The sequence below is a fragment of the Microtus oregoni genome, unplaced genomic scaffold, assembly GCF_018167655.1.
Source record: "Microtus oregoni isolate MIOR12 unplaced genomic scaffold, Mior012 000052F_000, whole genome shotgun sequence".
In the NCBI taxonomy this organism is placed as follows: Eukaryota; Metazoa; Chordata; class Mammalia; order Rodentia; family Cricetidae; genus Microtus; species Microtus oregoni.
Window position 1 is genome coordinate 1594559 of NW_024543812.1, and position 15985 is coordinate 1610543.

A 15985-nucleotide genomic window follows, 5' to 3' on the forward strand; every position below is an offset into this window, starting at 1 on the left:
GACAACTCAAAGAAGGGAAACACACAAACTATGACTAAAACAGTGACCGGAGTTAACAACCACTGGTCATTAATATCACTTAATGTCAATGGACTCAACTCACCTATAAAAAGGCACAGGCTAAGAGATTGGATAAGAAAACAGGATCCAACATTCTGCTGTTTACAAGAAAAACACCTCACAAAGACAGGCATCTACTCAGAGAAAAGGGCTGGGAAAAGGCTTATCAAGCAAATGGACCTAAGAAACAAACAGGTGTGGCCATACTAATTTCTAACAAAGTTGACTTCAAACTTAAATCAATCAGAAGAGATGGAGAGGGGCATTTTATACTCATAACAGGAACAGTTCATCAGGATGAAGTCTCAATCCTGAACATCTATGCCCCTAATATAAAAGCACCCACGTACATAAAAGAAACATTGCTGAAACTCAAGGCAGCCATCAAACGGCACACACTAATAGTAGGAGACTTCAACACTCCTCTCTCACCAATGGACAGGTCAATCAGACAGAAACCTAACAGAACAACAAGAGAATTAATGGAGGTAATGAAGCAAATGGACATAACAGACATTTATAGAACATTCCACCCAAATAGGAAAGAATATACCTTCTTCTCTGCAGCTCATGGAACCGTCTCGAAAATCGACCACATAGTCGGTAACAAAGCAAACATCCACAGTTACAAAAAAAATATTTGTAACCACCTGTGTCTTATCAGATCACCATGGATTAAAGTTAGAATTCAACAACAAATGCTACCCCCAGAATGCCTACAAATTCATGGAAACTGAACAGTCAACTACTGAACCATACCTGGATTAAGGAAGAAATAAAGAAAGAAATTAAAGTCTTCCTGGAATTCAATGAAAATAAAGAAACAACATACTCAAACTTATGGGATAGTATGAAAGCAGTCCTAAGAGGAAAGTTCATAGCACTAAGTGCCCACTTAAAGAAAACAGAGAAAGCTCACATTGGAGACTTAACAGCCCACTTGAAAGCTGTAGAAAAAAAAGAAGCAGACTCACCTAGGAGAAGTAGAAGACTGAAAATAATCAAACTGAGGGCTGAAATCAACAAAATAGAAACACAGAAAACAATCCAAAGAATCAATGAAACAAAAAAGCTGGTTCCTGGAGAAAATCAACAAGATTGACAAACCCCTATCCAAACTAATCAAAGGGCAGAGAGAGAATTTGCAACTTAATAAGATCAGGAATGAAAAGGGGGACATAACCACAGACACAGAGGAAATTCAGAGAATCATTAGATAGTACTACAAAAGCCTATATACCACAAAACTGGAAAATGTAAAGGAAATGGACACTTTTTTAGATAAATACCAAATACCAAAGTTAAACCAGGACCAGGTGAACAATCTAAATGGACCTGTTAGTTGCGAAGAATAAGAAGCGGTTATCAAAAACCTCCCTACCATAAAAGCCCAGGACCAGATGGTTTCAATGCGGAATTCTGCCAGAACTTCCAAGAAGACCTAATACCTATACTCCTTAATGTATTTCACAATATAGAAACAGAAGAGGCATTGCCAAATTCCTTTTATGAAGCTACAGTTACTCTGATACCAAAACCACACAAAGACTCAACCAAGAAAGAGAATTACAGGCCAATCTCACTCATGAACATCGACGCAAAAATCCTCAACAAAATACTGGCAAACCGTATCCAAGAACACATTAGAACAATTATCCATTATGATCAAGTAGGCTTCATCCCAGAGATGCAGGGCTGGTTCAACATACAATAATCTATCAATGTAATCCATCATATAAATAAACTGAAAGAAAAAAAAAACCATGATCATTTCATTAGATGCTGAAAAAGCATTTGACAAAATTCAACATCCTTTTATGATAAAAGTCTTGGAGAGATTAGGGATAGAAGGGTCAGATCTAAATATAATAAAAGCTATATACAGCAAGCCGACAGCTAACATCAAATTAAACGAGGAGAAACTCAAAGCCATCCCACTAAACTCAGCCACACGACAAGGCTGTCCACTCTCTCCATACCTCTTCAATATAGTGTTTGAAGTTTTAGCAATAGCAATAAGACAACATAAGGGGATCAAGGGGATTCGAACTTGAAAGGAAGAAGTGATACTTTCGTTATTTGCAGAGGATATGATAGTGTACATAAGCGACCCCCAAAACTCCACCAAAGAACTTTTACAGCTGATAAACACCTTTAGTAATGTGGCAGGATACAAGATCAACTCCGAAAAATCAGTTGCCCTCTTATACACAAAGGATATGGAAGCAGAGAGGGAAATTGGAGAAGCTCCACCTTTTATGATAGCCACAAACAGCATAAAATATCTTGGGGTAACTCTAACCAAGGAAGTGAAAGATCTATTTGACAAGAATTTTAAGGCATTGAAGAAAGAAATTGAGGAGGACACCAGAAAATGGAAGGACCTCCCTTGCTCTTGGATTGGGAGGATCAACATAGCAAAAATGGCAATTCTACCAAAGGCAATTTATAGATTCAATGCAATCCCCATTAATGTCCCATCAAAATTCTTCACAGATCTTGAGAGGACAATAATCAACTTTATACGGAACAACAAAAAACCCAGGATAGCCAAAACAATCCTATACAATAAAGGATCTTCTAGAGACATTACCATCCCTGACTTCAAACTCTACTCCAGACCTACAGTATTGAAAACAGCTTGGTATTGGTATAAAAACAGAGAAGTCGACCAATGGAATCATATAGAAGACCCGAATTTTAACCCACAAACCTATGAACACCTCATTTTCGATAAAGGAGCTAAAATAATACAATGGAAGAAAGAAAGCATCTTCAACAAATGGTGCTGGCATAACTGGATGTCAACCTGTAGAAGAATGAAAATATACCCATATCTATCACCATGCACCAAACTCAGGTTCAAATGGATTAAAGACCTCAATATCAGTTAGAACACATTGAACCTGATAGAAGAGAAAGTGGGAAGTACCCTATAACCGATGGGCACAGGAAATCGCTTCCTATGTGTAACCCCAGCAGCACAGACATTAAGGGCAACATTGAATAAATGGGACCTACTAAAACTGAGAAGCTTCTGTAAAGCAAAGGACACTGTCACTAAGACAAAAAGGCAACCTACTGACTGGGAGAAGATCTTCACCAACCCCGTAACAGACAAAGGTCTGTTCTCCAAAATATATAGAGAACTCAGGAAACTAGACTTTAAAATGCTAATTAACCCAATTAAAAAATGGGGCACTGAACTGAACAGAGAATTCTCAACAGAAGAAGTTCAAGTGGCCAAAAGACACTTAAGGTCATGCTCAACCTCCTTAGCGATCAGGGAAATGCAAATCAAAATAACTTTGAGATATCATCTTACACCTGTCAGAATGGCTAAAATCAAAAACTCCAATGATAGCCTTTGCTGGAGAGGCTGTGGAGGAAGGGGTACCCTCATTCATTGCTGGTGGGAATGCAATCTTGTGCAACCACTTTGCAAATCTGTGTTTCGGTTTCTTAGGAAATTTGGGATCAACCTACCCCTGGACCCAGCAATACCACTCCTGGGAATATACCCTAGAGATGCCCTATCATATGACAAGAGCCTTTGTTCATCTATGTTCATAGCAGTATTATTTGTAATAGCCAGAACCTGTAAACAACCTAGATGCCCTTCAATGGAAGAATGGATGAATAAAGTGTGGAATATATACACATTAGAGTACTACGCTGCGGTAAAAAACAATGACTTCTCGATTTTGCATTTAAATGGATGGAAATAGAAAACACTATCCTGAGTGAGGTAACCCAGACCCAAAAAGATGAACATGGGATGTACTCTCTCATAATTGGTTTCTAGCCATAAATAAGGGTCACGGAGTCTACAATTGGTGAACCTAAAGAAGCTAAGTAAGAAGAAGAACCAAAGGAAAAACATACAGTTATCCTCTTGGCTATGGGAAGTAGACAAAATGGCCGGGGAGAAAATTGGGATCTTGGGGGTGGGGTTGGATGGGGGTAAGGGGAGATGGGGACAGAAAAGGGAGAAGGGGAGGATGGGGGGAACTTGGGGTAAAAGGATGATTGGGATAAAGGAAGGTTGGATAGGGGAGTACGGAAGCACAATTCTTAGTTAAGGGAGCCACCTTAGGGTTGGCAAGAGACTTGAACCTAGCGTGGTTCCCAGGAGCCCAAGGTGATGTCCCCAGTTAGTTCCTTGGGCAGCTGAGGATAGGGAACCTGAAATGACCCTATCCTATAGCAATACTGACGAATATCTTGCATATCACCATAGAACCTTCTACTGGTGATGGATGGAGATAGAGACAGAGATCCACACTGGAGCACTGGACTGAGCTCCCAAGGTCCCAATGAGGAGCAGAAGGAGGGAGAACATGAGCAAAGAAGTCGGGTCCACGAGGGGAGCACCCACCCACTGAGACAGTGGAGCTGATCTATTGGGAGCTCACCAAGGCCAGCTGGACTGTGACAGAAAAAGCATGGGATAAAATCGGACTCTCTGAACATGGAAAACAATGTAGGCTTATGAGAAGCCAAGGACAATGGCACGGGGTTTTGATCCTACTTCATGTGCTGGCTTTGTGGGAGCCTAGCCAGTCTGGATGTTCACCGTCCTAGATATGGATGGAGGGGGGAGGACCTAGGACTTACCACAGGGCAGGGAACCCTGACTGGTCTTTGGACTGGAGAGGGAGGGGGAGAGGAGTGGGGGGAGGGGGAGGGAAATGGGAAGCTGGGAGGAGGCAGAATCTTGTTTTTTTTTCCTTTTCTCAATAAAAAAAGAAAAAATAAAAACAAAAAAACACATTAACCTCTCAATATATGAACAGATTAATATATAAACTAAAGCTAATCTATAACCCATTCACACGTGAAAATTGATATTCAGTATCAGCATAAACTTTTATAAAGAGAAATCATATCCAAACCATAATAGTGGCCAACAAGAGGTCCATTTGATGTCTCAGTCACATCTTTACCAGGTCATACAGCTTCCCATGCCCTGACTGCATTCTATATTTTACCTTCCACCTCCCCAAATAATTTCTTTTTCACAATAAATTGCTAACCCATCTCTGTTTCTTTAACATCAACTTCTTTTAATCCCTGAGCCTGCAACCTATTGTCTACTCTTTCTTGCTGATTTTAAGCATGTCTTCTGCTTTGCCTGCCTAGTTTCTACTGGATTAGGCCTATTGGAAGACAAGATTCTAACCACTTCAAGGAAAATGAGGGACCAAATTCTTAAAACGAAGGCACGGAGATAGAAAAATAACTATAATTAATAATTTTATGTATTGTGGCTTTGATTAAAGTACCGTTTTTTCTTTGAATATAGTCCACTGTGAAACGGAATTGCATTCAAATGTGTTTGGTTTCATGTTCTCTGAAGAAGGACCACAATATCTTAACACAAAATTTTTGGTCATTTGATGCTATAAATCTTACTGTAACAACTCAGAATCATTTTTTCCTGTCCATTGACATAGTTTCCCTTAAAGCAGTTTGAGGAAAATGTAATAATGATCCCAGGTAAATAGGTTGCATCAGAGGCCAAGGAAAGGAAGCGCTCCTGGGAAGAGTGCCACTGCTTCTGTATCGCTCATCTGTTTGTTTGTTTTTTTTTTTCTAACTGCAGTTCTCTTTAAGTTGTGCATTTGTAACTTTGTGTGTGCCTTTTTGGAATAGCATTACAGAACTTAACAACCTTTGTTGAACTTTACAATTGTGGTGCTAACATCCTTCAAATGACAAGTCTATGTTCTTTATGCAGAGACAGAAATATTTTCTTCACAAAGCTAACTTATTTTCTAAGACATTAAAACACCTATTAACTTTTCAGAAAATACAGTCGATTCTTCAAATTGCAATGCAATATTTGACTGTAGAAATATGGATGGCAAGGACAAAACTGGGTGAGATGGAAACAGGGGTGAAAATGACAATCATGCTTTTCTAAGCATGCTAAGAAGATGCTTCTTCAACATCGAGGATATTGGATCTTGGGACTACATGTTCATGGAGTTCAAAAGTTCTCAGTATTGCAAATTTTCTTCCTCTCTTTTCTCTAAGGATACTGTGGATTTCATAGTTTTTCATTACTTTCTGTTGTTACTTCTGTTCCTATATTTCTGCAGTAGCATTTAGGTCAGCTTTTTGTATGTTAGAAGGTCCTAGCAGGCCTGCTGGCTAGCACAGCACTGGGTCCTGTGACAAGATTTCTTATTTAGGGATGGCTATGACCCCTCTTTCTCTTCTCGTGATTGTATCCAGAAGGCCTACAAGACCACAGATTCAGACTTCAGGTCAGTCAGTTAGCATATACTATTATTTGCCTTTTAAATTGAACTCAACGTAAAATTACTACCAACAAGTTTACATTCTACAAAATAACTTTTTTTATGTTACCAACCTAATCAAAAAAAATCCCAGTTCAATAAGAGTTTCTCAGAGCTGAGCTATGAAATGTCCTCCTATTCTAAATTTTAATCTCCACTTTGAGAGAAATATGCAGAAAGGCAGCAGGTAATCTGGCAGTGATTTTTGCATAAATGTTAGTTTCTAAAGCTTATTGCTAAATTTCAAAATTAACCCAAAAATACAACTGTAGATAAGCTTTTTTATAAGGAAAGATTTTCCATATAACATTTTGACTTTAGAAAGAAGGAAGGGAGAAAAGAAACTGACATGTGCCAAACACTTTCTTCCTGCAAGTTATGGGTTGGGTATTTTCACTGACCCTTGTAACCTGGTCTTCTTCAGCTTTGGTAACAAACCCTTGTAATAGTTATTATGTCCCATTTTCACAGATAAGAGCGTGGACTCTTAAAAAGTTCAATGACTTCTCTAAAATTACACAAGCTGAGAATGGCTAGGTTTTAAAACGAGGTCTGCCTATTTACAGAGACTATACTCTTTCCACAGTGTGTCAATTCCTCTTAGTTTCTTGGGACTGGTGTATTCTACCCCATAGTTAACTTTATTGCTTTGTTAAAAGTTAGCCTTTCAGACTCATGTTGTTCCTCAAGTTGTTATTCTTATTGTTCAAATTTCTATTTAATTTTATTTAAGCAATGAAGATGGATTAAGATCATAATACTAGGTGCATATATCTTCAATGTTCACCTCTTCTGCAATTCTCTACAGCTTATATTCTTTTTTCTTAGCCTAATATACAACTCTAATCATGTTAATTATATTGAAAAATCTTTTTCTGGCCCCCAATTTAGAAAAAATTTCTATTAGGATAAATGAACTAATAAAATTAGAGGGGAGGTTAGATTCTTACCAAATTATTCTTTTTTATTTTTATTTTTATTTTTTTTAGTTGTTGAAAAAAAATTTCCGCCTCCTCCCCATTTCCCATTTCCCTCCCCCTCCTCCCACACATTGCCCCCTTCCCCCACTCCCCTCCTCCTCTCCCCCCCCACTCCATTGCCCCTCCATCTCGAGAATGAAGAGCAGTCCAGATTCCCTGCCCTGCGGGAAGTCCAAGGTCCTCCCACTTCTATCCAGGACCAGGAGGGTGAGCATCCAAACAGGCTAGACTCCCACAAAGCCAGTTCATGTATTAGGATCGAAACCTAATGCCACTGTTTAGGGAGATGTCCCCAGATAGTACCTTGGGCAACTGAGAAGAGGGAACCTGAAATGACCCTATCCTATAGCCATACTGATGAATATCTTGCATATCACCTTAGAACCTTCATCTGGCGATGGATCGAGATAGAGACAATTTATTCTTTATTGTTTAAATACTGACCTGGTTGTGTAAGTCCAACCTAATCCCACATTCCTAGCTCAAGCAATTCTGCTTTAGTCTTCCAAGTGTCTGGTGCTAAAGTTATTGGTCGTAGGCCTGGATATGTCTATTTTCTAAATTGCTAGGTCTGGATTGATTGCATCAGACAATCACAGAAATATAAGTTCGTGGAATGAAGTAATTTAAACCATCATTTCTAAAGATGTGGTTTTCTGGGTGAACACACTCATAATTATTAATTGGATAAAGAAAAATATTCCTGAAGTGCATTCCACAATGTACACTTCAAAAAGTTGTCTGTTATGGTCAATTAAAGAAGTGAGATAACTCACAACTCTTCTCTGAATGAAATGTAAGTTTAGAAGGCTGTAGGTCGAGTTCCAACATGATAAAAATTTACTAAGACTAAAAAAAAGGAATATTATCAAACAGTGAATGGGGTGACTATGGAGAATCACTTAGCAGCATTTACTCTACCATATGGAGATGGAAGAAGGTTAAAGATCACTCTGAAGCCTACATGGGAACAACCTAGGTCCTCTGCATATGCATGACAGTTGTGTCCCTTGGTCTATTTGTGGGGCTCCTAGCAGTGTCCCTGCTAGTTGAGTTAGCTTTTGTGAACCAATTCCCCATGCTGGGTTGCCACGCCCAACCCTGATGTGGCGGGGGGGGGGGGGGGGGGGGGGGAGCGGGGGAGGAGCTTGGTCTTGCCTCAACTTGATGCTTCATACTTTGTTGACGCCCATGGGAGGCCTGTCCATTTCTGAATGGAGATGGAGGATGAGTGGACAACGGAATAGGAGGGGGGGGGAGGGAAAAGGAGGAGAGGATGTAGGAGAAACTATGGTTGGTATGAAAAATAAATTTAAAAATTAATTAAAAAAGATCAATCTGAAATAATTTTAAGGTGAATTATGTAAGATCCCTTCATCCAACTAGATCAATTCAACTCTTCTTCATTGAAATTGCCCCCTCCTCATTCATGGGATTTGTAGGAGACATAGCATTGTGACAACCAAGTCATGTCAGACATACCATTGGCTGGAGGTGGCTTTCGCTAACCAATCAGAGCTCAAGGGCCTGGCTACTCATTGTCCTGAGGGGCTATAATATGAGAGGTCAGGCCTCCTGAAATTTACTGTATCAGGTAGAACTGCAACATGTCGGATCTTAGTGAAGATAAAGACGATAGTAGTTCGGAGAGTTTCTCTGAACTCGACTCTGACGATGAATCCGTCACCAGTTCTGAAGAAGAAACCACTCTAAGCCTGAAGAGAAGGATTTGCTGTCTGTTGAAGATGTTTAGAAGGATAAAGGTCAGATAATCTCTCTTACGTTTCTCCTCTTCCCCCCCTTCCAGCTCCTCACCTATCGTTCCTTCCCTGTTATTATCTGCTACAAAATTCTTCTTCAGTCCATAGCCATCATTATAAATATAAACCATATGCTTTGCTTGAAACAGAGTTTTAACCTGTGCCCTCTCTTACCAGTTCCCCCACATGATGAACAGAGTGCTACCTGTGAACGAACCGAGTCCAGAAGACAAGAAGAACGGAGAAACCATCTTTATCTTTTACTATTGCCTGAAGGAACAAAAGAAAGAAAATCAAGAAAAGAAGGAAGAAGTCCCGGAGGAAACTCATCCTTCAGAGAATACTGACGCTCAATCAAAGCCATCCCAGGAGTCAGAGCCCTCTCCACCCCGTTCACCAAAACGAGTGAGGAAATGTTTCTTCCGTTAGAGACCAAATATTACACCCATACATAAGAATGTTTGGGAACGGTTGGTTGAAATACAATAAAAATACCTGATGAGAACTTGTTTGGTTTCAGTGTGTGGTGTATTTGGTTTGAGGGGAAGGAGGAAAAGGGGAAGAGGAAACCATTTGAGGCAGGAGAGACATGGAATCACTTTGGGATGTGGGATGGGCCCACTGGGTGAGAGTAAAAAGAACAGGAGAGAGGCTGGACTCTGAAGAGGACGTTTGTCAACACTTTCTTCCACAAGGGTGGAAAAGGGAAGGAGGAAATGGTTCTTCAGTGGGATTGGGCCACAAGTATAAAAGGGAAGAGGTATGATATTTATGGAAAAGGGGCATGTAAGAATTGATCGTATTTTTCATTTATTTGCTACTTTAACCTATTTTCTACTGATATACCTCAACAGCAGAAATTGTTTAAAGGTACAAAGATATATTAGAATAAAAGACCCTGAGGCATGGAGGTCAGGGGTTCAGATTTGATGGTCATCTTGTTGCTGGTGTGAACACTGCCAGAGTCCAGTGGGGAGCAATGAACCAAACAGTGAGAGGAGCCTGTAGGAAGGACAGCGACAGACATGCTGTTCTAATAGATAACCCATCACCCATTAATCTATGATTTATTTATTCAGGAACTAATCACCAATTAAAATTTCTACTTGAACTCAACCATTAACACCACAATGTAGTGAAAATTTTCAACATGTGTTTTGGAAGAGATTTTCTGAGTGTCACAAGTGCTAACAGCTCTTAATCTTCATTATTGCCCTTTCCTCTCCTGGCCATATCTGGGAAGGCTGATATAAATAGAATTCTTCATCATAAGATAGAAAGAAGCAAATATGATTGGTTTTTAACATAGGATCAAATTAATTTCCTTAAGTTATTTGTATGCAGAGTAGTTATTATTTTGAAATATCTTCTGTGGATTGAGAGTAATATGACCCAGAAAATCATAAAATTAATATCAAATAATTATAGAATAAATTTTAAAGCATGGTTCCCTATGAGATAGATTATTTCTCTGTTTAAGAACTAACATTTTTGTCTTTTTCTTAGTGGAAATAAAGCAGGACCTTCAATGACTAAAGCCCATTATGTGAGACTTAAATAGACAAAGAGTTGTTGACAGAGTTCTACTGTACTGTACACATTTCTATAAATTTTGCATTCTGTTTTTCCTGTTTCAGTGCTGACCCCTGATCTACTGGGTGCTGGTCTGGATGGAATAACACCCACAAATAATTTATTTCTGAATATTGTGAAGCAGCGCCACAAAATTTATCACAACAGACACATTTCTAGCAGTTTTGCCGACTACCAACTGTTGTAAAAATAGGTTTAATATATGTAGAAGTACCAGTAATTTGTTGGCACAGGCACAAATATTTTGAAAGCACTTTTGCTTAATAAGTAATACATTGGACACACAGTTTAACAAAGGCTATAGTAGCACTAACATGTCTCCAGGGGCCTATCATTTCTTCAGCACTGTTTCTTTCCTAGCTTAAAATAACAAACATGTATTTGCTCCTGTGAAGTAGGCTTCAAGTAAAATAAGAAAGATGATTGCACATGTAACAATTGTGCCACTATTTAATCAGTGAACACTCATTGCCTGGAATGCTGATGGCCTTAACATACAGGACCCATAGCTGCGTAGGATCATTAATCATTCTCCGCAGAAGCCTTCAAACCACCATCTAGTAACACAAATGTATTCTGTCAGGTAAGAGGCCTTGAGTTAGGGCCTGCTTGATATCTCCAGATCCTGAAGCCAGAATATATGGACTCTTCTGTGGTAATGATTTACCATTGAGTCTGACCTACAGCAATAGTCAATATTCTGTATGGAAGTCTTAGAGAGAGTACCTGGACAACAACTCAAAATTAGGATTGATATCTTCTTTCAGTAACCATATTTCTTCAGTGAATCACCTTTTCTACTGATGTAGGGTATTTCCTGCATTTATCTGCCATTTTTACATATGTATAGGCATAGGATGTTGCATGATTTTCATAATCATGTCACAGAGCATCTGTTTATTCAAGCATAAAATTGCCAAGAATGCCACAGTTGTATCCCACACCTTCATCCTGTGTAGACTGATTTCTCATCCTTGCTCCTTTAAGTGTGTTATGTATCTTTTTATATATTTGGTTGTGAACCTAGCCTTTAATGGCTGAGCCATCTCTACAGCCTGCATTATGCATCTTTTTAATGGATTTTTAAAAAAATGTTTTCAGGGTACTTAAAGGATTGCATTATATAATAAAGTCCCTTAAAGAGGCTCTACAACAACTCTGAACATCCATTCCTGGCAAGTAATAGTTGCTCTTGGGGTTCAGCAGCCATCCGGAAAGTAAACATACCAATAAGGCCCAATAAGGCTGACGTGATCTTACAATTATATCATTTGTTGCATCAAAAATGTAATTCTGGATACAGATGTATGGATTGGGACACCAAGTTAATTGTCAGTCTATAATTAACTGTCATTCTCCATGAGATATCTGGTCTCTTTCCCAGACAAACCTGACTATTAACATGGTCCAGAGCTGGAACAACTATCTCCAATCCCACAAGCTCCCCCTTTCTTCAACCACACAAACTAAGTTTATGATTCACACCTTCAGATACAACTTATTAACACTGCTATATAGAGCACGTCCTAGCAGTATATCCATGTCCCGTACACCTCTTTAAGTGTGAAAGGTGCATAGTATATTTTGAAGGGGATATTTCCTACCCCCAGTGCAAGCTTAATCGTTCTCCTTCTCACATAAACTTTCTCTCTCTATGTTTAGCCTCTGATACCCTTTGCCCATGATGCTTTTGGGATACTCTAGGAATCAAGGCAAACCTGGCCTTGGCAATATCACAAACCCAAACATGTTTTGTGTGTTGGTAGGGGGATGAATAAAATCCCCATTCAGTGTTAGGATTCTGGTAACACTGCATGACTCTAACCTTCAAACCACCTTGGTCACCCTGTTACGAAAGGGGCTTGGACGTTTCCTATTTATGAAACCTGCTTCCTACATAGGAGTGAAGATGTATGGTGGTAGTTAGTTAGTTGCCCTCTATAATAGTTACTAATCTGAAAACTGTTGGACAGGCTTTGAAAACTCCCAGATGCTCCTTAGTACAAAATTATGCTTCTGACATTTATTTTAATCTGTTTTGAAAATCTTACTCAATACAAATGTCAGCACATTTATACTTTTTGGTTTTTTGTTTACACAAGATCTTGCTATGTATATCTGACTCATCTGGTACTAATTATGGACCCTAGACTGACCTCAGACTTATGGAAATCAACCTGCCTTAGCCTCCTCAGTACTATGACTATAGGCATGCACCATGGTACCCAGATACAAAATTACTTTCAAGTGTTATGAAAATATCCCTTCTTCTGCTTTCTTTTGTGTTTTTTTTTTGCTATAAGAAATAGTAAGCTAATACATTTTTTTCATCCTCCCACTTTTTCTACCTATACTGCTAAACCATAGGTAAATGTGGAAGATGCCGATCTATTTGCTATTAAAATTCCTTCCATCTTCTTGCAAGTTATCTCCATGTAGACAACAGTTCGGCTTAGTTTTGGTCTTATCACCCACCCAGAAATTATTACAGTCCTGTTTCATGGTTTACTTTCAGACATTTAAGTATGTCCTCTGCTGTTCAGCTGTTTCAGTGATCATCCACATAATAATGCGGTGTGACCCAGTTCATTAAGTATGTGTGTTATCTCATTACAAATAGAAGAAAACAACCCCATGAGGATTTCCTACCTAGATATTTCACCCTGACTTTGCTTCTGGGAAAATAATTCTACCTTATATACATATTTTACCACTCATAACAGGGACTACACAACTCTAGCCATAGAAAAGTGATATTCTGTGCATACCACATGGAGAAGGATAGTCATACTGATATTTCCCCTGTGAATATTACTATTTCAAATGACTAAGCCTCAGTTGCATGTCATAGCAAAGAGCATGGAACTGTTCCTCCCAAAGTTTCTTTGTGTGGTGTATATAATCTACATGTGATTCCTACCTTAATCATACTTATAATATCCGTTTTGTAGTGTAAGGTAGTTTAAGGTAAAATACTGATTTTGGTAATTGATAAGAGTATTTTACTTTGTCTACTATAGTGAATAACTAGGGGTTAAAATACTATATTTATGACATCACATGACTATTTCCCAACACTGAAAAAAACTTGTAGTCTAGCCATAGTTTATTTTAGGATTGGCATTAAATTTCAAGCAATGTTATTATGTTAAAGTTAAAATCTTCCTTTTTATTTCGACAGAAAAGGGAGGATGATATTAGATTACCCTCTGTATGCTGTGAATATGTTGTATTAATAAAGAAGCCACTTTAGCTTGTAGCAAGACAGAATAAAACAATGTGGGGAATCCAAGCAGAGTTAGAGGAAAGAAGGCAGGGTCAGGAAGCTGCCATGTAGCTACTCAAAAAGCAAGAGGTAACAAACCACGAGCCTCATGGTAAAATATAAAATAATAGAAATGTTTTAATTTAAGATGTGTTAATAAGAATGTTGACCTAATAGTCCATTGAGGACTATGCTCATTCATAGTCAGATGGGGAATATCCACATTCACATTCATAGTCTCCTATCTCTCTCTCTCTATCTCTGTCTCTCTCTCTCTTCCCAGAATTTTTGTATCTTCCTCATGTTTTTTTTTTATTGTTATGCTTTCTCCCATAAAGGACACAGCCAAGAGATTTAGTTTTCATCAGGTCTGGTTCACTGTTTAGATTTTCAGATTCAAAAACTATGGACTAAATACTTATTTCTTTGTATAGTTACCCAGCTGCAGATACTTCACAATATACACTGAGAGAGGAGTGTTGAAGTCTCCTACTATTAGTGTGTGGGTTTGATGTGTGCTTTGAGGTCTAGTAATGTTTCTCTTACATATGTGGGTGCTTTTATATTAGGGGCATAGATATCCAGGATTTAAACTTCATCCTAATGAATTGTTCCTGTTATGAGTATAAAGTGTCCATCTCTTCTGATTGATTTTAGTTTGAAGTTAATTTTGTTAGATATTAGTATAGTCACACCTGCTTGTATCTTAGGTCTGTTTGATTGAAAAACCTCTTCCCAACCCTTTACTCTGAGGTAATTTCTTTCTTTGTGGTTGAGGTGTGTTTCCTGTAAATAACAAAATGTTGGATCCTGGTTTGTATCCATTGTCTTAGCCTGTGCCTTTTTATAGGTGAATTGACTCCATTGATATTAAGTGATATTAATGACCAGTGGTTGTTAACTCTGGTTATTATTTTTTTTTTTGGTGGTAAAGTTTGTTTGTTTCCCTTCTTTGAGTTGTGGTGGTGGAGGGCTGTTAAATGTCTCAGTTATTGTGGGTGTTGTTGGCTTCCTTGGGTCGTGATTTTTCTTTTATTACTTACTTTCTGTAAGGCTGGGTTTGTGGCTACATATTGTTTAAAGTTGTATTTATACTTGAATATCTTGTTTTCTCCATTGATGGTGAAATAAAGCTTGGCTGGGTATAGTAGTCTGGGCTTGCATCCATGGTCTCTTAGTTTCTGCAGTACATCTATCCAAGACTCATGGTTTTCATAGAGAAGTCAGGTGTAATTCTGATAGTTTTACCTTTATATGTTACTTGACCTTTTCCCTTTGCCGCTCTTAATATTCTTTCTTTATTCTGTATGTTTTGTGTTTTGATTATTATATGGCGAGGGGATTTTTTTTTGATCCAGTCTATCCAGTGTTCTGTATGCTTCTTGTACCTTTATAGGAATATCCTTCTTTCAGTTGGGAAAGTTTTCTTCTATAATTTTGTTGAATATATTTTCTGGGCCTTTGAGCTGTAATTCTTCTCCTTCTTCTACTCCTATTATTCTTAGGTTTGGTCTTTTCATGGTGTCCCAGATTTCCTGGATGTTATGTGTTAAGAATTTATTGGATTTGCTGTTCTCTTTGAACAGTGTGTTTATTTTCTCTATTGTGCCGTCAGTGTGTGAGATTCATTCTTCTATCTCTTGTATTCTGTTGGTTATACTTTTCTCTGTAGTTTCTGTTTATTTATCCAGAATTCCATATCCTGCCTTCTCTTGGTTCTTGTTTTCTTCATTGTCTCCATTTCAGTTTTCAAGTCTTGAACTGCTTCCATGACCTGTTTGGTTGCTTTTTCTTGGTTTTCTTGGATATTTTTCAGGGATTTATTCATTTCTTCTAACTTTTTGTTATTCTTCGCATCCATTTTTTTTTAAAGGAGTCTTTCGCATCCTGTTTAATGGTCTCTATCACTTTCATAATGTTACATTTAAAGTCTATTTCTTCTACTTTTTCTGGATTAGGGTGTTCAAGTCTTCCTGTTGTATGCTTGCTGAATTCTGGAGTTATCATGTTGTTTTTCAGATT